Genomic DNA, 22,244 nt, shown 5'->3' with positions numbered 1-22,244 from the left:
CAAAATCAATTTAAACCTAAGGGAAGCAGAAAAAGTATAATGAAGGTTTGAGCAGAACTCGACCTACTAGAAATCATAAAATCAATACAAAGGAATCAGTGAAACTAAGAGCTGGTTCTGTGACAGGACCAGTAAATCTAATAGGTTTAGCCAGACTGATAATAAGGAATGAGGGCAGAGTGACATGGATTACTAATATCACTACTGCCAGCAGAGACATCAATACAGATCTCTCAGACATGAAGTGGATGAGAAAATATTATTGAAAATATTATCCAAAAAAAAGATGAAATGGGAAAACTCCTTGAAAGGCCCTAGCTCGCAGGCCCCAGTCAAGAAAATAACACCACTAGCCTTATATCTGTCAGAGATTGAATTCACTAAATCAAACAGAAAACAAAAACCCTTCCCTCACATAAAACTCAAGGCTTGAATGGTTTCACTGTTTAAATTCTATCAAACACATATGAAGGAAATAATGCAGGTTTGAACAAAGTCTTCCAGGCAACTGAAGATGAGGTCACACTTCCTAACACATGTTATAGAGCCAGCAATATCCTGATATGAAAGCAAGACAAAAAATTAAGAAAATAAATTACAGACTCTGGAAAAAAAAAAAAAAAAGAGAAACCTCACTAGAGTCCAGAGCCTAGAAAGGAGAACCATACCACTTCAACATCAATTACAGGAAGAACTGTCAGTTATAGACCCAACAGAAGAATAATCAACATGAAACAATCATGTAGGCCCCAACAGGAAAAGATGTACATTGCATGTCCTGTAAGATATTGACTACGCCTCCAACTCAGCCAATAAGAAACTGTCATTACCCTGAACTCTTGCTTTTCTTCAATGGGCTTTCATTCAAAACAACCCTTCCAACTTCCTCCTTCTTCTCCATAAAATAACGTTCCTCTACTTTGCTTATTGGACTTGCCTAGGATTTTGCCTTAGGTTGCTTGTTCCAAACTGTAATTCACTGCTATTCCTGAACAAACTCATTTTGCTGGTAAAATAACTGGCTGTTCTACTTTTGAGGCTAACAAGAGCAATAGCACTCATGACCACAGATGCAATAATCCAAAATAAAATATCGGCTGTTTGAAACCAGCAACATAGAAAAAAGACAAAATACCATAGTGAAATGGTTCCACAGCTTTGAGAGTGGTTCAATGTTTCAGAATCACTCACGCTAACTGACCATAATAACAGACTAAAAATATATAAGCATCTCAATAGATGCATAAAGAGTATTTATTTGATAAATTTACTTGATAAAAACTCCTAGCAAACTAGGAATAAAGAAGGATTTCTAGCTTAGTCTCCTAGGGCTGCTGCAACAAAACTACCACAGACTGGATGACTTCTAAAAACAAGAGAAATCTATTTCTCATATTTCCAGATGCCAGGAAGCCCAAGATCAAGGTGCCAGCAGATTTGGGATGTGAGGCCCTGCTTCCTGCTTCACGGACTGCTGACTTCTTGTCCTCACATGGCGGGAGGGCTGAGGGAGCTCTCAGGGGTGGGTCTCTTTTATAAGGGCACTAATGCCATTCATGTGGGCTTCATCTGAATGACCTGATCACCTCCCAAAGGCCCTACCTCCAATCACCATCATACTGGAGAAAGGTTTCAACATGAATGTTGGGGAGATGGCAAGATTCATTCAGTTTATTGGCAACATCCTTAAACCGATAACTGGCATCTACAAAAATATCTAAAGCTACTGTAATCGTTAATCCTGAAGGTCTGAATGTTTCCCTCCTGAGACAGGGAACAAGGTAAGTATGCATACTTTCACCACTTCTAGTCAATATTTTCCTGGCTGTTCTAGCCAATAAAAAAGTCAAGCAGAAATAAAGAAGTAAAACAGTCATTATTCACTGGCAACACCTGAATCTGTAAGAAAAACCCATAAAACATTACTTGAATTAAGAAGCGAGTTTAGCAACGTGAAGAGACACATAGTCAGTATGTAAAAGTAAATTCTGCTTCCATATACCAGCCATAAACAATTAAAAATGGAAATTTTCAAAAGCAACGCTACATAGTGTAATGCTGAAAAACAGGAGAAAGAATGTGCTGCCATTGTCCCCACTCCCCAGCTACAGAGTTGTGGCTCAGAGGTTTTGAAGCAGATAGCTCCTCTCAGAGGAACAAAGTTCATTTGCAAAGGGGTGTTGAGGAGAAGGTCAAGCAAGTCTAAGAGCACTTGCAAAACAGTGGAGGTTGTGGTACAAGGCAAACGGTAGGAGACTGGTAGAAGTCTTGGACATAGAGGATCAACTGTAGGCTGGCCGGATTACCTGAGACAATCAGGGAGAAGAGACAGCTGCAAGGAGCCTGCCTAGGGTCAGAAAAACTCTGAAACAGTAACTTCAGCAGCTAGCCCTTCAAAGGAGCACGGATTTCACTGGTTTATATTATGAAGCAATATATCCAGGGTATCGCTGAAAACGGTTGAACAAGTAGCCCACAGTCAGCGAACCGGAACAGCTGGGTGTGGTCAGGCAAAGAGACAATCAGAGAGAACCTGACGCAACCAGTCATCCCAAGGGGACAGTAGGCATCCCCAAGTCGTCTCTCCCTGAGGACTAAAATCTGAAGCCTAACACAAGGGGGGGGGGGGGGGAGAGTAAGGAGAGAAAACAGACTCCACTAAAATAAACCAGCTAGACACTAAACAACTAGACAAGGAAATAGAAGTAACAAACCCAGGAAGGGGTGGGATGGATCAGTACCCAGTACTGCTCCAATATTTTAGATAGTTAGACACGAAAAAAAATTATGATAATTCAAAAAACAGGAAAGCATGAATAAGCAACAGAAACTGCCGGTGCTTGCAACCAGATGTCAGATTTGATAAAGAATTCAAAGTAGCTGCTATAATCAGGTCCAAAGAACAAAGAAAACCACAATCAAAAAAGTAAAGGAAGGTATGATGAAAATGTCACATCAAAGACAGAATAACAATAAAGTGAGAAAAATTATTTAAAAAAGAACCAAATACAAGTTCTGCAGTTGAAAAGTGCAGTAACTAAAGTGAAAAATTCACTCGAGGAGATCGACACTAGTTGAACTACCAGAGAAAGATTTAGCAATCTTGAAGACAGATGGACAGCGATTATACAGTCTGAAGAAAGTGAGGAAAACAAATGAGGGCAATAAACTGAGCTGCACAAACATATGGAACACTCTTTTTTTTTTTTAATTTTTTTTTTTCAACGTTTTTTAATTTATTTTTGGGACAGAGAGAGACATAGCATGAACGGGGGAGGGGCAGAGAGAGAGGGAGACACAGAATCGGAAACAGGCTCCAGGCTCCGAGCCATCAGCCCAGAGCCTGACGCGGGGCTCGAACTCACGGACCGTGAGATCGTGACCTGGCTGAAGTCGGACGCTTAACCGACTGCGCCACCCAGGCGCCCCTATGGAACACTCTTAACACCAACACGGATGCAGGAGAGTACCAGAACAGAGACAGAAAGGAGCAGAAAAAAATATTCAAAGAAACAGTGCCTGAAAGCAACTCAATGAACTCCAAGTAGGATAAATGAGAGATTCATAGACACATCACAGTAAACATGCCGAAAGCCAAAGGCAAGGAGAAAATCCTGAAAACAACAAGAGAAAATGACCCGTCACTTATGAGGGAAATACAATTAATAGCAGTTTACTCAGAAGAAAATATGGAGGCCAGAAGGAACTGGGTAATTAAAAAATTAAAAAATGCTCAACAACCAAGAATCTCATATCCAGTAAGCTATTTTTAAAAATGAAAGTAATGTTACTGAATTGGTTCCTTAGGTATAAGAATTTCTTTTTGTCCGAATCTTCAGGGTTTTACACAGATAAGATCATGTCATCTGGACGTGGAGGACTTGATGGCTATTAAAATAAACCAGACACAGAAAGACAAATACTGGGCCATCTCCCTTCTACATGCAATCTAAAATACTCAGACTCCTAGAAGCTGAGGGTAGAACAATGGCTGCCAGGGGTAAGGGGAGGGGTAAATGGTGAGGTGATGGTCAAAGGTACAAAGTTACAACTATGAAAGAGAAGTATGTTCTGGAGACCTGCAGAGCGTAGTGCCTTTACCTAACAATACTGCGTTATATACTTAAAATTGCTAAGAGATTATCTTATGTTAAAAGTGCTCTTACCGCTAATGATAATCACATAATAACAACCACACCAACAAGAAGAAAGGGTTGTACATGTGAATACCTTTACCTATAGCTTTACCTATCAATCAGACCTCAATAAAACACACCTCTTTGGTACCACTAGTCACGGTAGTAATTTTTACATTGACTTATATGATTGTTAGATTAACTATTCTCGAATGATTTGGCTTAAACTCACTCCACGAAGGCAGTGATGTGTCTTTGTTTACTGTATCGCCCAGGCACCCAACACAGTGTCTACAGTGTCTAGGTAAGAGCTGAAACTTATTTAGTGAATCATACTTAAATGAATAGAGTCTCTCACCCTATATTTGCCACGAACACACACACACACACACACACACACACACACACACACGGTTACCATCATACTTATGCAACTCAGGGAGCAGTGCCTGGGCAGCCACCCCCAGCTGGATCAGGAGATGGAGGAGCACCAGTGGTGTTGCCAGATGGCGGCTTTGAGCTTCTGTAAGGTGAGGCAGTGTTACTCTCAGCAAGGCTAAGAAACTTGATGAATGTGTCTATGGTAAAGGCTGAGACCTTCGTGCCTTCACACACTCAGTGTCCCCTCGTTACTGTTCATGGCGGGTCATCAGAATGCTCATCACTAAGTGCAGCGATTCCCTCCCGGACCTCGGACCAGGGTAACCTCTCCCCACAATACTAGAGCACTCTATTTTCATAGCAGAAAAGCAAGGCCACAAAACGGGATTTTCGCTGTTTGTCCCCTCTTAATGTGTTTTCTCACCTTGTACTCACTTCCATGCTTCTTCTTTGAGTCACCCACCCAACCCTGCTACTTCCCAACCAATGACTACAACACCTGTGCCTGCATCTCACTTGCTATGTAGGGCTCTACTGGAGGTGGCTGGATCTAACTATTGTACTATGCATTTGCTTTCTGTTTTCTCTTATGAATCCGCAGGCCTCCAGACTTCAAGTAACGTGCTCCAGGTGGCCCACAAACGGAGAATGCTTCAGGTGAGGCTGCCACTCTCACCCACAGCGTGACCAAAGCAGTGCTACCTTATAAGAACCACACACTGCACCCCGGGGGCCAAAAGAGAGCAAAAGTCTAAGAAATTTTAATAGAGATGCTTATCTCAATAGCACAACTGTCTCTTCTTCGGGACAAGCAAGTTGCTGTCTGATTTGGTTTGGTTTTGGCCTGCATCGTCTGTGGCATTTTCATAGCCCTTGCAGACTTAGCTAACCTTCCATCCAAACCTCTCTGCTTCCCTCACTGCTCCGCTCTACTGTCCCACATAGCTCTCCTCCGCTTTAAATGCACTGATCGGGTTTTCAGCTGGCAAGGATATCAAAGCAATTCATTATCTTGAAATGTCAAGATACCAAAGAGATCGAGTCTTTAGAAAAACGACTTTAAAATCTATAGGATTTTATCTGTTGTTTTGTTTCCAAACATTATATATACCATAAACTACTGTCCATAATGATCATGATGAGGATACCAACGCTGAAATCTGCCGCAGCAAACGCGTCTATAGACCTTGATATGAACCAGATCCCGACTTAGTGATGTGCCTGTATTGACTCGTCACCTCACAGTCTCTCGTGCACCTGAGACATCATGTTCTATCCAAGCACTGATCCAGTGTAATCAGGATAAGCTGTCTTACATGTTCACCTGTCTTTTGAACCAAAGGACACTGGACACTGAGGTGCACTGCAGTTTATGGCCAAATTCCATGTCTCTGTTATGTTTTTCTCTGACCTGGATTTAACCCTGACCTTGCCCTTGCTGAGTAGGTGGCTCTGGGTAAGTTACTTCACCCCTTAACCTCTACGGGTCTCAGTTTCCTCATCTGGATGGAACAAGGGACGATACCCTTAAAAACACTTACCTCACAGTGCTGCAGTGGATACTCCATGAATTTTAAAATCATTGCTGTAGGGAAAGAGCTAAAAACAAATCCAGGCCTGTAGTAAGCCTCCTGAAGTGTGAGCTTGTATTCCTGTCTCTTTCCTTCTGCTTGTATCCATTATCCTTCCCTCCTGTTTGCTACTCCTTCTCTCTGCCTGCCCCCTGCACACTTTCACCTCATCCTCCACTCCCATTCTCTCCTCACTGCACCTTTCCTAAGACTCTCCAAACACACTGTTTACCACCTCCTCATGACTCAGTTCAGAAAATACTAATACACCAGCCTTTTGTTAAATGAATAATGAATATGAGTGGAAGAAAAACAAATGTTACTGATGAAAACTGGACTGTTAACAGTTTCGTATCTTTACCAGATTCACATCTTCCCAACAGACTGAACTCCCAATAGGAGTTCAATACAACTAACGGCTGTAGAAGCCACCACATGATGAGGCCCTTGGCCTTTACATTTCACTCTTTGAAATGTTTACACAAATTTATACACTCGTGTTCTATCATCATCCAGTGACCACTTCATTTTCCAAACACTGTACAAAATGTGCAAACAGGTCATTCGTTCTAATTTCCTAGAGAAGTTTCCATTCAAGTTTTCCATAGGAACCCACGATGATGCAACCAAGCATTGCATTTAGGCTTCCCAATGGCCCATAAGGAGAGCTGAATACTCGTTATGCTAATAAAAGCACGCCCTCCACCGTGCCCCACAGACTCAATTCCTGAGTCCCCAAGGAGCCGAAGTGATAGTGCTAAGTCCTTCCAGTGAGTCAAAGGTAGTCTTGACACCATCTTTCCAGAACATGCTTCCCGGAAATGTGGGAACAACAACAGTAACAACAACGGCTAGAATTGATCGGCAATTTGCCACATGCCGGGCACTGTCCTGATGACTTTTCTTGTCTTAACACAGTCAGTACTCTAAACTGCCCCCAAGAAGTAGCTACACTTACTACTAACTAGTGTTTCCACGTTGCTAATGGAAACGAGGCACACAGATGTTAAGTAACTTGCTCAGTGGCATCGGGCCGTAAGTGGTGCAGGCACAGGTTGCAGAAAATTCACTGTACTGTGCACTTGTTCAGTCAATATTAGGATCCAAGGGCCACTGCAAAATATTTAGAGTTACACCTAACATATAACACAAACTGATTTTATAGCACGGAACTGCATGGTATACAGAAATTTGATTTCAACAGCAATCACTTAGATGGAAGCTTGACAGGGACTGGATTCAGGATACTCTGTGGAAACAATAACTCTCCGAGCCTTGTTAGTACAGCAGACAGCACATCAGTCTCCTAGCTGAAGTTCTTGGGTTTGTGCATCAGAGAAGGCACCAAACTGTTGTCACTTCTGCACCCTCACAACAATGGAGAGAGAAGCCAGGCAGCAGAAAAACGGGACCACTGCCCTGCTCCAGTAGTTCCCAGACAAGGAGTCCTCCTAAGTCAGAACCCAAGAACTTTTTAAAAATGCACATGCTATGATCCACACCCAGTGAATCTCATTTAGCGTGGTCACAATGTTAAGAATCTGTGATTTTTAAAAAAATGTTTATTTATCGAGAGAGAGAGAGAGAGAGAGAGAGAGAGCGCGCAAGAGAGCGAACATGCACGTGAGTCGGGTAGCAGCAGAGACAGAGGAAGAGAGAGAATCCCAAGTAGGCTCTGCACTGTTAGCAAGGAGCCCAATGCGGAGCTCATTCTCACGAACTGTGAGATCATGTCCTGAGCCGAAATCAAGAGGCGGATACTTAACCAACTGAGCTACCCACGTGCCCTAGAATCTGTGATTTTTAACTCTGCCTAGGAGACTCTCAAGAACTTTATTAAATCCCTGTGGTAGCAAGCCTGACTTCAATGTACTGACTCTTTCCAGACAAACACACACATGAGAGACCAATCTGAAAGCACACAGAAAGCAGAACATAATGAGCACAGCCTGAGACTCAAACCAAGGGCAGGGCAGATTTTCTGAGAGGACATCACGACCCCACTGGACTTTCTCCATGAAAGCTTCGGTCTATCTCAAATCCATTCTCTTCATGGCCAGTGGGTAGGGTTGGTGACAGAAGATGACATTAAGTTCTCATGATGGCATGGGCTTTTTTTGAGGACCACGTAAACCATATGATGTGAGGTTATGCAGTCTATTCTCCCCATGTCCTCTCAGCCTTTGGTTCATTCTTACACCCACACTCCACTCCACGTCAGCCTGGAGCAACCAGAACTTGGGCGCATGTCTTCCCTTCACCTATCAAAAACCTGCCTTTGACCTTAGGAGATCATCTCCCTCTTGTCCTTTCAGCTGTCCTGTGATACCATCTGCTGTCCCGAACAGGACAGAAGCTTAAAGCCCTTGCCCAGGCCCTTACTATGGTGTCCATACCTAGAAAGGCTTGTCATCAATGAGGAGGAGAACCCCAGTCCCAAGAGCTAAGAGCCAAGACGAGCACAAAACCATCCGGGCGTGGACATTCCACAGCAGTGGTGACCTCTGAAATGAAGCTTTACCTCACATCTCAGCTGTCCCTGAAACACGTTCTTATCACAGAAAGCAGGCAGAGGATGAGGGTGCCCGGAATCCTTCCTAGGGAGTACTTCCTGGGAGTACCATGCTGCCATGGTATTTCCTCTCACCAAATCCAGGCAAGGACCAGCATATTATGTGGGTTATAACCACAATGGCACATTTTGAAAATTTCAGAGGGAGACTGTGATTGTTGAAATGATTAAAGGGAAGTATCAGTATTTAAAAAGGGAAAGTTTCAGGGAGGCAAATCTTTTTGACAGAGACTTACATAAGGTGGATTTTCCATAAATGTCAACTTCCATGTAAATTGAGGGATACTTGCATGTTGTTTTACCTGGGAAGGTACCAATAATCCTTGACTGTTTTGGAAAATACATCAATGAAAGCAATTCTGTTCATGGCTTTGCGTCTCATACAACATGCCAGTATCACTTGATATCTGTGGCTGTGCGTGCAGGAAATAGAATGAGGGGAACCCAAGTGTACTGACCGGATGGGTCTTCTCCAGGTTATGCTGTGAAAGGACCGGAGGAATTAAGTGGGAGATGTTCACAATGTGATCTGCCAGCGGTCACTGAACGTTGCCACTTTGTTTCCATATCTGTCTCCCTCGTGTCTGCCTCGTGGAAGGCTGGAAACACACCTCTTGGTGTCTTCAGGCCAGAGGACCTGACACTCGGCAGAAGGCCAGTCCACACTTGTGGAATTGAAGTCAAATGGGAATGAATGGACCTAGTGTCATGATGATGAACCACACAGATGCCGGTCTGCAGAGGGCAGGAGGGACGTGCCACAGGTCTCAGTCTTAGGACCAATGCGGTAGGGTAAGACCAGCCTGCAGGACTGATCTCCATCACATCCCTCAGGGGTCCTAGATTTAACCAGTTAAAACAATTTGCACTAACCACAAAGGTCTAATGTAGAAAAACAGGTAACTTACTGATTAGTTTTTTTGTACAAACCTTTTTAGCTGGCCTGATGCACAAATTCAGGCACAGCACACACCGGTCGAGAAGCAGAACCTGACCTGAAAGTCTTCCAGGCTGAGGCAGTGTCGGGCTGGTCAGGGCACACACACAGGAAGGGTAATCCTAGCGGGCACACGTGATTCTCCTGAAACAGAGTTTACAATCGTTAGGGAGCCCAGAGCTGGACATACACCGAATCCGGCAACACGGCTCACCGGGGCCTCAATGTGGCCTCCCGCCACGGGCCTTCCCCTCTAGGACTCCCTGTCCACTTGGAATATTCATTTGAGCCCTTGGTTTTAGAGGGATGCCTGGAGGCAGTTATTTCCCAAAGTTGTGTCTGTCCACGACACCAGTTCATCCTCTCTCTGAGGGTGGAGGTCACGTGGAGGTGCCATGCGTGCAACGCCCAGGAGCTGGGGCCACCCCTGCTGTCCCACAGTCAGAGCTCTGGCAGGTATGGCTCGAGGCTCAGGAGTCAATTTGCATTCGCAGTGCTCACAAAGGCTTGCAAAGGCTGCACTGAGAGTGTTTCCTTAACAAAAAATAGAAAATTTCCAAGAATAGTCTGGACAGACACAGGCCATTAATGTCCTCGCCTCTTCCCTCTGCTTCTCCCCAGGTGCCAGGTTTGTTTTCTCCACTGTTACAAAATCAGTGCGTACAATTCTGAAACTGAACCTTTCCCTGACTTTATTTATCTCCTGCTCTCCTCCAAACCTTTTGTAAGGAGGGCCTGTTAGCAAAAGGGACCAAAATATTCTCATAGAAAACTCTATTACATAATGAGAAAGACTCATGATCATTAGGAATTGTTCAGGATGAAATTCTGAATTTTCAAAATTTTCAAAATGGGTTTACATCACCTCCTGTCCCTTTTGTCTCTCTCCTTTATCCAGCAACCAGGCTAGAACAGGTCATACCCTTGCTGGGGGCAGCTGCTTTGAACAGTGGCCCTGCCTAACATCTTACATCAGTTTTCTCAGACATCCAGGCACCAACAGCCACAACGTACAAAGCCACTTTTAAATCCTCCCTTTTCGCTCTCACTGCAAGTTTACTGAAACTCCTAGCAGTAAGTGGACACTTACCGGGTGACCATATAGGGGACATCCTGGTTGGAATGCCGGGAGGCGCAGCCACAGCAGCAGTAAGCCAGCTGAAGAAAAGGCTGGAATGCCTTCCCCTCCGTCTTTGCCTCTAGTTTATGTAAAGCTTTTTCTAGCCCAGGAAACAAATTAAATTTGTCTTCTCCCACGTGCAGGAGACAGCAAGTTAAACTTTCAACATTTTTGTTCACCTTTGGGAAGGTCTGGATCCTTTTCCCTGGCCTCCAGAGAATAAAGACCCAAGTCATAAGTTGGCTACACTTGTTCACCTCATATCATCCAGCATGGCTAAAGCAGCCAAGGCATGCAGTGAGCCAACGCTCTTGGACTTGGACCTTTTATTTTTGCATTCCGTGTGTAACATTTACCTTTCAGAACAGCTCAGCTGCTCTTTCATATCGTGGCACATCCATAGTCACTGAGGCACAAGCAGCTTATCATCTCTACCGTGCCATCCTTTCTTTACGCAAAGTCTTCCACCATATTTTAGTGAGTCAGGGTTTTCCTGCTAGTGAGTCCCATGGCTGCCACCATGGTTTCGGAGGTCCCAAGACCACCCTTGCTTTTGCTGCATCCCCAGGAGGACGTGAAGGTCATCCTCAGGGCTAAGATTTATTACAGCAAAAGGATAGAAAGCAAAATTGCCCAGGGGAAATGGTGCCCTGGGTAACATCTGGAGGAAACCAGTGCAAGCTTCCAAGAGTCCTTTCCCAGGAGAGTCACACAATTTGTCCCTTCAGCAACAAATCATGATAACTCATGTGAAATGCTGTCTACCAAGGGCACCTCGTGAGTAACACAGCGTCAGAGGTTTGGGATGGAGGCTGGTCACGTAGGTACTGTCTGCCCAGCACAGACCAAGATTTCAGATTCCCAGAAGGAAAGGTATTTTCATAGATGTCTATGTGTTGAGATGTTTCATAGATGTTTAACATGAAACATATTGTTTGGACAGTTTAGGAAGAATAAAGCACCCTGCTCAGGTAGGGAATGGTGGGAAACCTTCTGAAATTCAAGTTCCTGGATGCAAGATAAGGGCCAACATGCTGATGTCTGTAAGCACAGCAGTTTCAGGCCTACTACGTTAACTCTTCTCTGCACAACACCCAATAACAAAGCTTCGAAATATATAACCAAGTCAGACAGAACTGAAGGATAAATGAACAAATCTACAAGTAACAGTTATAGAGGTCAACACTCTCTCAGTCATATGCAGAAGGAATAGAAGGAAAATTAGCAATATGCAGATGAACTGAACAACACCGTGAACTACCTGGATGTAACTGACAAGTATAGAACCCTTCACATATGGAAGTTTCACCAAGGTGGACTGCATCCTGGGTCACGAAACACATATCAGAAGTTATAAAATAGTTGAAATCATACAGAGAATGTTGCCTGAGCAAAAGAAAAAAAAAACAAACAACCCAATATGTAAGAAAATGTGAAGAGGAAAATCTCCAAACACAAGGAAATTACACGATACATGTCTAAATAATCCCATGGTGCAAATGGCAAGGCTCAAGGGAAATTAGAAAATATTTTGGATACTAACCGTTTATCAGATGAACTGAATGCAAATGAAAATACAACATATCCAAATTTGCAGGATGCAGCTACAGCAGTACTTAGTGTTAAATGTACCGCATCAAATGTTTGTATTAGAAAGAAGAAAGGACCCACGTTAATAATGAAAGCTTCCACCTTAAGAAACTAGAAACAGGAAATAAAAATAAACTTAAAGCAAGCAAATAAGAAAAACAGGGTTTAGAGCAAATATCAGGAAAAGAATAGAGATAGTCAATGAAACCAAAAGCTGGTTCTTCGAAAAGGTCAATAAAATTCATAAATTTCTATCCAGACTGACACAAAAAGAAAGATAAGTAAAATAAAGACACAACTTACCAATATCCAGAATGAAATAGGTTACAGAATCCAGAGAATTTGAATGGATTCTAACAAATAATCTATGCACTTACATTTGGTAATTGAGATGGAACAGAACAATTGCTTGAAAGACACAAACTATTAAAGCTCAACCCAAACAAAACAAAACCCAACAAAACCAAAAAAAAAAAAAAAAACCACCACCCAGGTAATCTGAAAAACATACATATATTTCTAAAATATCATTGTTAAAAACTTTCAGGAAAGAAATCTCCAGGCCCAGACGGTTTCTCTGGAAAACTGTACCACACACTTAAGAACAAGTAACAGTGTGCTATCAACAACAGCCAAATTATGGGAAAAGCCCATATGTCCATTGACTGATGAATGGATAAAGAAGAAGTGGTACATATATATACAATGGAATACTACTCGGGGATTAAAAAGAATGAAATCTTGCCATTTGCAACACTGTGGATGGAAGTAGATCGTATTATGCTAAGCAAAATAAGTCAGTCAGAGAAAGACAAATACCATACGATTTCACCCATATGTCAAATTTAAAAAACATAACAGATGAACACAGAGGAAGGGAAGCAAAGATAAGATAAAAACAGAGAGGGAGGCAAACCATAAGAGATTCTTAAATACAGAGAACAAACGGAAGATTGCTGGAGAGGTGTTGTGTGTGTTGGTGGGGGGGAGTGAGCTTAAATGCATCATGGGCATTAAGGAGGTCACTTGTTGGGATGAGCACTGGGTGTTATATGTAAGTGATGAATCACTAAATTCTACTCCTGAAACCATTACTACACTATACGCTAACTTGAATCTAAATTTTAAAAAATTCTACAAAAGTAGTAGAAATATAATAAGAAATAACAGCAATTCTACAACCTCTTCAAAGAAATAGAAGAGAGGGACCACTTCTTGAATCATTTCATCAGACTGGCATTACCCTGATAACAAAATCAGACAAAGACACCACTAGCAAATCATTCAATAATATATAAAAAGAATAATACAACATGAGCAAGTTGGGTTTATCCTGGAAATACAAAGCTGGTGTAGAATTCAAAAATCAGTTAAGAAATTATATTAGTGTATCAAAAAAAAAAAAAAAGACCCACATGATCATATCAATTGATGCAGAGAAAGCATCTGACCAAATTCAACAGCCATTCATGATAAAAACATTCAGCAAACTATAACCAGAAGGGAACTTTCCTAACCTGGATATAGTGTGGCCACGCACTGAAGAAGTTCTCAGACACTAGACCGAGCGGGTGTGCAGGGCTGCCTCTGTGAGAGAGCAGCAGACTGCATATAGCCCTTATTTCATATTTCATTAGATAGAGGATCAAAGAATATCAAAGCATGGATAGAGAGCACAATGGACCTTTAGACATTAACCAGACATACATTTGGTGGCTACGTGAAGGCATGCAGGGAGTACGTGAAGTTTTAAGGAGTGTCAGGGAATTACAGCGGGTTTTGTATCTTAACTGTCCTCTGGGGGATCGTGGGGCTCTGTAGCTCATAATGCTACCACGTTCGACAGCCTTGAGACCAGAACATTGCTGACGTTTCAGCTATTGCCCCGTTCACCCTCCAGGACTTACAATACTTTCTCTAGAAACAACTCCACAATACACAGCATCTTACAAAGATACCTACACCCTCCATCCTGCTTAATGAGGAAAGACTACATGCTTTCTCCCTAAGACCAGGAATGAGGCTACGATATCCACTCTCCCCTCTGTTTACTCAGTATTTTGCTAGAAGTCCTAGTCACTCCAGTAAGGAAAGAAAAAAGAAAGGTCAGGAAGGAGGAAATAAACTTCCAATTCACAATGACATGATTATGTATGTAGAAAATCCCATGAAATTACAGAAAAAAACCTCCTAGAACCAATACGTGAATTCAATGCTGTCACAGCATAGAAGCTGAACACAAAAAAATCAAGCAACTTTCTGCATGCTAGCAATGAACAATTACATAACAAGACAAAATACAGAAACCACCTGCAGGTACCATTTACAATCGCTTCCCCCGTTCCAGTCTATCGAAACATACACAGGATGTATATGCTTAAAACCACAAAAAGCTGAGGAAAGAAATATAAGACCTAAATGAATGGAGACACATACTGTGTTCTTGGGTTGATCAAATCAAAATAATGTAGGCGTCAATAGGCCTCAAAGGAATGCAACATTTTAATACAATTCCAATAAAAAATCCCAGTAGGACTTTTTGGACATATAGACTGATTATGAAGTTTATGTGGAAAGGTAAAGGAACTAGAATAGTCAAATAATTTTGAAAATGAAAAACAAAATTGGAGGAGTAACTCCAATTTTATGATTTACTGTGTAGCAACAGCCAAGATATGGAAACAATGTAAGTGTCCATGGAGGGATGAACGGATCAAGAAAATGTGCTATAAATACACAATGGAATATTAATTGGCCATAAAAAGAAAATCCTGACTTTTGCAACTAAATGGATGGACCCTGAATGCTTTACACTGAAAGAAGACAAAGAAAGACAAATACTGTATGTTCTCACATATGTGGAAATTTAAAAAGCCAAACTCATAGAAATAGAGATTAGAATGGTGTTTGCCAGCGGTTGGGGAAAATGGTGGTGTTGGGTACAAATTGCCGGCCATAAGAAGAGTAAGTTATGGGGATCATACACACACACACACACACATTTATATATATATATATATATATATATATATGTATATAAACACACACATATATATATGTATATATATATAAATATCATCACCGTGTATATCTTAAGCTTACTTATGTTATATATCAATAGTATCTCATTAAAACTGAAAAAATAAAATCATCCCCAGAATGTCCAGTGGGAGCCCCTTCAGGCTATTTTCTGTGTCCTTCTGACATCACCAAATCAGTCTTTGAACTGTCCCTTATTGTTGGTACCACAAGTTTCCTTGAACTGTCCCTTATGATTGGTACCACAAGTTGAGCCAGGCTCATTTGTCCTTTCGCTCTCCCAGCCTGGGAACCCATCACTGAATGCAGAATAATATTTAGAAGCCAGGACGGTCGGGGCTAGGTGTACTTATTACTATTGGGATGTTGCTGTTTCCAGAAAGTCTGGAATACACGTATGTACACATTCAAACACACACACATACATATGTACATCTGTATCTATCAACATATGCACATACGCACGCATACATATCATAAAGCATGAGTTCACATGGAGACCTCCAATCCCAATAGAACACCTCAGAATTTGTTTTCTTCCTTTCTGTATTTGAAATTTCCTCTTCCAAAAGTGAGAGTCGAGTCTTCCACATTTAGTGAGTTGACGAATCCTAAAGTATATAAGGCACCCCAGTTGTACACAGAGGCCCACCCTCACATGCTCTGCTGAACCAATCCCTGACCTTGACCTCCACACTCCACTGAAGTTTGAACCCTTGAGCCAGTTAGCCTTCTCCCCATCCAACCCCCAGGGACATCCTCCTTACTACCTTGGGCTCTGTCCCCAGTGCAGTCTGCCCCTATGTATGGATGCCCTTCTCACTGTGCCTGGGCTCTGACTCCAAGTGTGGGATGCCCCTACATGCACACACTTGCCTTGCTCTGTAGCACCTAATGGCTTTAGAGCTGAACTGCTCAGGCACAGGAGGGAAGGGAAGGGAAAGAAAGGGGAGGGGGAGAGGTGAATATATCTCAATACAATCAATTAACTAAAGTGAATTGGGGCAAATCCAGGCAATATCATGAAGCCAGTGTGTTGGGTTTTTTTTTTTTTTTTCCTCATTGCTCTCCAGCTTCCCCTTCCTGCCTCTCTTCTCTGCCCCATTTCTTTCTCAGTCCGGACCTCCATCAAGTGTAGAAATGTAACGAGGGGCATGATTCCCATATTATCGCTTATATCTGCTGGCTGGCTGACATCCAAACTGGATGGTGTGGGCCCTGCAGCTCTGACACTCAAGCCTCTCATGTCTCAAGTCTTTCATGATGGAGCACAAGGTTTCACCCCTCTTAGCAATTTCAGGTGTAAACAGGAGATCAGATTCTGGGCACTTCTTGGAGTGCCCTTCTTCCGGTCCTTTATAAAATGGGGATGAAGACCACCTCCCTCACAGGTTGTGGGAAAAATAGAGACAGCAACACCAGACACCTTTCACTGCGCTCTATGTGTCAAACCAGTTTTGAGGGCTTTTGCCAGCATTACAGGACTCCTTGATATCAGGAACATACTCAGTGGATTTCCCCTCAGTACTGTTGCACCTGCTGTACCTTCTGCCTGTAATGTTCTAACAATTGCAGGTAGTTCCACGGCCTGTTCCTTCACTTCCTCAGGAATCTGCTCAGTCATTACCTTCTGAGGGAGTCATTCCCTCATCACCCTGCATAAATACCAACATGATCCCCACATACTCCTTCCTCCAACCCACCTTCTCTTTCTATGTAGCACTTGACATCCTCTGACAGTCAATACATTTACTGGCTAACTCTAGGGAATAAGACACTTTGTCAGTTTTATCCTGTGTTGTACTTCCGACTTCCAAGGAAAGTACTCAGGCACACAGCCGGTGATCAGAAAATTCTTGTGGAAGGATGGCTGGGAGTCAGGACCTTTACACACACTTCTAAGTTGCACAGGTACCCTCCAAGACACGCACTGCCCCCATTTTATTGATGCTGACACATATTTAATCCTCAGGAAACAAGTGACTTTCCCGATGACACACAACCAGGATTTGGGGGTCCGGGCTTTGGAATCATATCTGCCAGCTTCCAAACCCCTCAGTTCCTGGAAAGAGACCTCACAACCACAAAGATAAAAGATTTTACTTCTCAGACACAGACGCCAAACAGCTCAGATACCCAGGGACACCAAAAACAGATCCCTGAACACACCCTAAAAAAGATTCAAAAAATCTCTGCACAAAGAGCTTGCAACTTGAGTCACAGAATACAAAAAAACAACAGAGATCATACACACTGAAACAACTCCTGCCCCCCCCCCGCCCCCGCAACAGATCAACGTGTTCACTCCAGGAAACAAATTAAATCTGCTCAGAGACCTCACACCCTAGAGAAGACTCCCAAACCCTGCAGACACCTCCCAAGCTATTACAAGGACCTCAAAATAAAAAGGGAAAGACAGAAGCTCAAATAACTCAGAAACATCACATAACCTTTATCTTTAAAGTCCCCAGACATTTCAGAGAACCCACACCTTGGACTCGCAAACAGCACAGATCCTTTACACCTTAAGATAATGCCCCCCACCCCACGCAGCTCAGAGATATCACAACTTGAAACAGAATCACAAACAGCTCAGAGACCTCATACCCTGGGGTGCAGACGCCCACACAGATCTCAACCCCACGGACATAAATGCGCAAAAAGCTCAGAAAATGCACCCCCAGATATACAGACACGCACGGCCTAAAGTCCTTATCCCGTGGCGTACAAAATCCACTCAGATAAAATATCCCATTCACTCACAATCTCCTAAAAGGCTCAGAGAGATCAAATACACTCAAACTGTGCCTGTGATGTCCTCTCTAGCCATACACATCCCCAAACTGCTTGACACACTCTACTTCCCAGGCAGGGACGCCAAACAAGCGCACAGACCTCGCCCTGGACTTAATTGATTGCATCTGTAGGATGGATGGCGCCGTGCCAAATGCGCCCGACTAGGCTTGTGACCGAGTTAGGGCTGAACAAGACTGAAAGAGCTCACGTGAAGACAGTTGCACAGTCACGGCGCGCGTCCAGCGCCAGACTCTGGCTACAAACGAGCTGTTGCGCCGAACCTCGCCACCGACTGGGACAGCATCTTCAGCCCCTCGGGGCAGTCAGTCGGAGAGTAGTTCAACTCGGAGAAAAACTGCGCCCTCTGAAAAGCCACACACACACAAACACACCCACACCCACACCCACACAAACACACACACACCCCTCGCCCAGAGCTCCTGCCCTCGTTGTGCCTGACCCCGCTAGATAGCCAATGGGAACGGGGTAGACGAAGACAGGGGCGGGGAGTAGGGAGTTTTTCCGGAGCCATTTTGCGCCCCGGAAGGGCTTACTCTGGCACACTCTCTCCCGGACCAATCATCACCTAGAAAGTCTCTGACCTCGCCCCCTATATATAGGAGAGCCAATCTCTCACCTCGTTGCTGCCCAGCTGGACGTAACCATGTAGAAACGGAGGGGTGGAGTCGGCGAAGTGCAAATGAATAAAGCGGCCTGAGACCCGGTGTTCACATAGGTTCACATGGGCAGGAAGAATGGAGTGGAGCGAGTGGGGAAGGACCTGGCGGCGCCATTAGCGCCTCCGCTGCGACCTGTGGCTGATGCCACACGCTGTATAAGCAGACCCTCAGTACTGTCACATACACAATGGATTATTCCAAAATCGGAGTCCCCTCTCTAGTGGTACCTCCCGGAGTGGACGGTCCTGCCTCTGTGGCCCTGAGAGGTGTGTCCAGTGACGCTTACCGTTCCAGCTCGCGCGCCCCTTAGTGGCGCGTACCTGGAATGGCTGGTCGATGCAGATGCCCACGGACCGTTCCAGGCTGGTCCCAAAGGGAGGGAGGGCAAAGCCAGGGTGTAAACCCCAGCTCGCTGCAGTGGTGGACTCGGGAGAACGTCTTCCTGCGCTGAAATTTACCTGTCTCCGGTGGCCGCCAGTGTAATAGGGAGCGTTAAAAGTGATTTTTTTTTTTTTTTTTAATGTGGTAGGCGTTGTGCTGGCTTGTGCCTCCGTGGGCAATGCAAACTAGGTCTAGTGGGGGAACAGGGGCAGGAGGGGTAGAGCACGGGGATGGTGTTAGAGGTCTGCTGTGTGTCAGGCCTTTGTGATTGACTGTCAGTAATAAGTCATTTGTTTCTGTTAGGGAAAGGGCCATCTTCCAGGGGCCCCAAGGACACTGAGAAAGTGATATAAAGACTGCGGACTTTGTCAGCATCCTGCCACCCGTGAACATGTTCCCTAGGAGAATCCTTTGGCCTGTGTAGCTATGCGTCTCACCACAGCCTTGTACTTATTCATTCTCTCATTCATTCATTAATTCCCTCCAAATTATGTGTCAGGCACTATTATGGGTGTTAGGAATACGACCGCGTGGAAACAACAACAACCCCCCCCCCCTTGCTCTCATGGAGCTTACATTCTATTGGGATCATACAGCACAAAAATGTAAGTAATTTGTCAAGTAATTTGGCAATTGCGATTAAAATTAAATCGGAATAATGAAATAGAGGGGGACAATTTTTAGAATCAGGTCAAGGAAGGTCTTTCAAAGAATGTGACCCTTGAGCAGACACCTGGAGATGAATATCTGCTAGAAAACAATCCCAGACAGAGGTAGGAGCCAGTAGAAAAACGCAGGAGTGGAACTCAGTGCAGGGTGTATGAGGTACAGTGAGGAGGCCACTGCGGCTGGCCAAGTATGGTTGAGGGAGAGAGGTAGGAGACAAGGTGAGAGAGGTAATGGGGGCCAGATAGTGAAGCACCTTCAGGGCCATGGTGAGGAGTTTGACTATCGTGTTTGAGCCATGGAGACTTTTTGTTGGTTGGTTGGTTGGTTGGTCGGTTGGTTGGTCGGTCGGTTGGTTTTTTAGCAGAGAAGCCCCTATTTCAGAAGCCCCCTTTCAGAGGCCAGAGGCCCAGGCCACCCAATACATGGGGATCAGCTCCTTGCTTGCCCTAAGGGAGAACCTTTTTTCTACCCATCTGCAGCTGAACATGCCTTCTTGGACAGCTCCATAGACTCGTGAGCAACCCCCTAACAGTTCCCCATGAGTATCCATGTCAAAGGATGATAGCCTCAGGAGAGGCCAAGCAAGGGTCCTCTTGGGTGAGTGAGGTCCCACCCACGTGGGTGGGCAACAGAGACAAAGTTTCAGGCACAGAGAAGACAGAAAGGAAGATAGCATTAGAGAGACTGAGACAGAGAGACCATCTGGCAGCACCACTGTCCCCACTGAATTAGTACCCACCTATGGGCTCCCAGCTCTGCTACTGGATGATGTGCCTGTCTCTGCAGAGGAAAAGACGCCCCTCCCCAGGGGTATCTAGGAAATACCTCAGCAGCCTGTGGTCTTGGTCTCAGTCCCACTGCTTTGACATACATCAGGACCCTCTGCCTATAAGGACAAGGACACATTTCAGGTATGGGGAGGCTTATGCTGTACACAGGGTTGCCCACACCCCCTCATGACCTTGACTGCCCTCCTTCCGATCTCAGTGCCCAAAAGTGCTGCAAGGAGGGAAGTGGGGGCAGGAATCTCTAGGTTTGCTTGAGGCTTTGTGAAAATTGGTGCATTTGAGGTGCTTCCCTCACCTGTCTACCTTCTACCACCACCTCTACGTTTGTGCATCAAGTATTGTGCCCGGTAACGGGGCATGTGAGTGAGTGCCAGAGAGGGACAGACATCCTGAAAGTGAGTCAGTTACAGGGTCCTTGTGGCCATGCACTAACCTCAGCTTTCCCCCTTCCTGGTCACCTCCTACCTGGCCTTGCTGTGCTGACGTCTCCCTGCCTGCTTCAAAAAGCTTAAGTTACATCCAGTTCCTCCCTCCTCAGGAGCTTAGATTGGCCTCCCTTGCTGGGCCTCAGGCTCCTCACCTGCAAATAGCGACCTTCTCCGTGAGGATTGGGCAGATCAGCTGAGTTAGTACATGTCCATAGGTTTGTCACAGTGGTTGGCCCCTAGCAAGGATGGGAGTAATGCTAACAGATATTCCTTTGACCTGTATTGTTACCATGGGCTCCTAGGGGCTGTGTATGGCTGAGGAAAGGCCCTCCCTGAGGATGGGGGCCCTAAGCCCTCATCCCTAGCAGGGCAGGCATGGGGGAAAGCACAGCAAATGTGAAATCCCAGGCCTAGTGCTAAGCCCTGTGAGAGTAAGGTGCATCCTGCCTTCCTCTCAAAATCATTCTCAGATGCAGATACATGAACATTTCAGAGACCCACCCCTCTGGACAAAGACTCCCCCAAATAGTTCAGAGACCTCATACCCTGGGATAGAGGCTCACAAATCATTCAGAGGCCTCTCATCCTAGACCCCAACCACAAACAGCTCAAAGATGTCACATGTGACAACTAGACTCCAACCAGCTGAGAGGATTCCTAGTTGAGGTAATAGCTCCTTTTCAGCTCAGCGGCCTCACACACCCACTCACAGAGACTACAGGCTGCACCCTGTGACACAGAGCCACAAATCTTCAGCTCAGGGCTGCTGTGTGGGCCGTGACAGTGAGTCTCTGTTCAGTCCACCCTATGGGGGAGAGGCCTGGGCTCTTGCAGCCCTCGCTGTCTGCAGTCACCACCACGTCATCAGGAAGGCAGGTTCACCCCAGGGATGCGGAGGTCTCTTAGACTGAAGGATTCTGAGAGACATCTCAGGTCTGGATCCTGGGAATGACCATCGTCTGACCCACCCTGGTCACCTCTGATCATAGCGACTTCTGCATCCTGCCCCACGGGGTGTTAAGGTGAATCCCAGATCCACAAATGGAGGTCGTGGATCCTGTCGTCTCTGCCATCTCTCCGCGCCCACTGTGGGATACTGTATCCCGGAGAGAGGGATACTGTATCACTGCCTCTGGCAACCCCCTTAAATCCCTCT

The 22,244-nt window shown here is 44.7% G+C and overlaps 1 protein-coding gene across 5 annotated transcripts in view; it reads right to left on the bottom strand.

The window, feature by feature from the left end:
* LOC125917116 (protein FAM156A/FAM156B-like) overlaps positions 1–18,620 on the bottom strand; it is a 47,035-nt gene extending 28,415 nt beyond the window's left edge. For 2 of the 5 annotated variants that reach the window (XR_007456097.1, XM_049623378.1), the window contains exons 1-2: positions 18,351–18,620; positions 9,591–9,741 (exon numbers count right to left, since the gene is read on the bottom strand). The gene's annotated coding sequence lies outside the window, so the exon portion shown is untranslated. Of the gene's footprint in view, positions 1–9,590; positions 9,742–10,687; positions 13,273–18,350 lie in introns of those variants that run through there. The other 3 variants (XM_049623376.1, XM_049623377.1, XM_049623379.1) reach the window with 2 other exon arrangements.
* Positions 18,621–22,244: the final 3,624 nt, after the last annotated feature.

The sequence above is a fragment of the Panthera uncia genome, unplaced genomic scaffold, assembly GCF_023721935.1.
Source record: "Panthera uncia isolate 11264 unplaced genomic scaffold, Puncia_PCG_1.0 HiC_scaffold_1501, whole genome shotgun sequence".
In the NCBI taxonomy this organism is placed as follows: Eukaryota; Metazoa; Chordata; class Mammalia; order Carnivora; family Felidae; genus Panthera; species Panthera uncia.
Note: the sequence above shows the minus strand (reverse complement) of the source record. Positions and strands in the feature narration are given on the sequence as shown.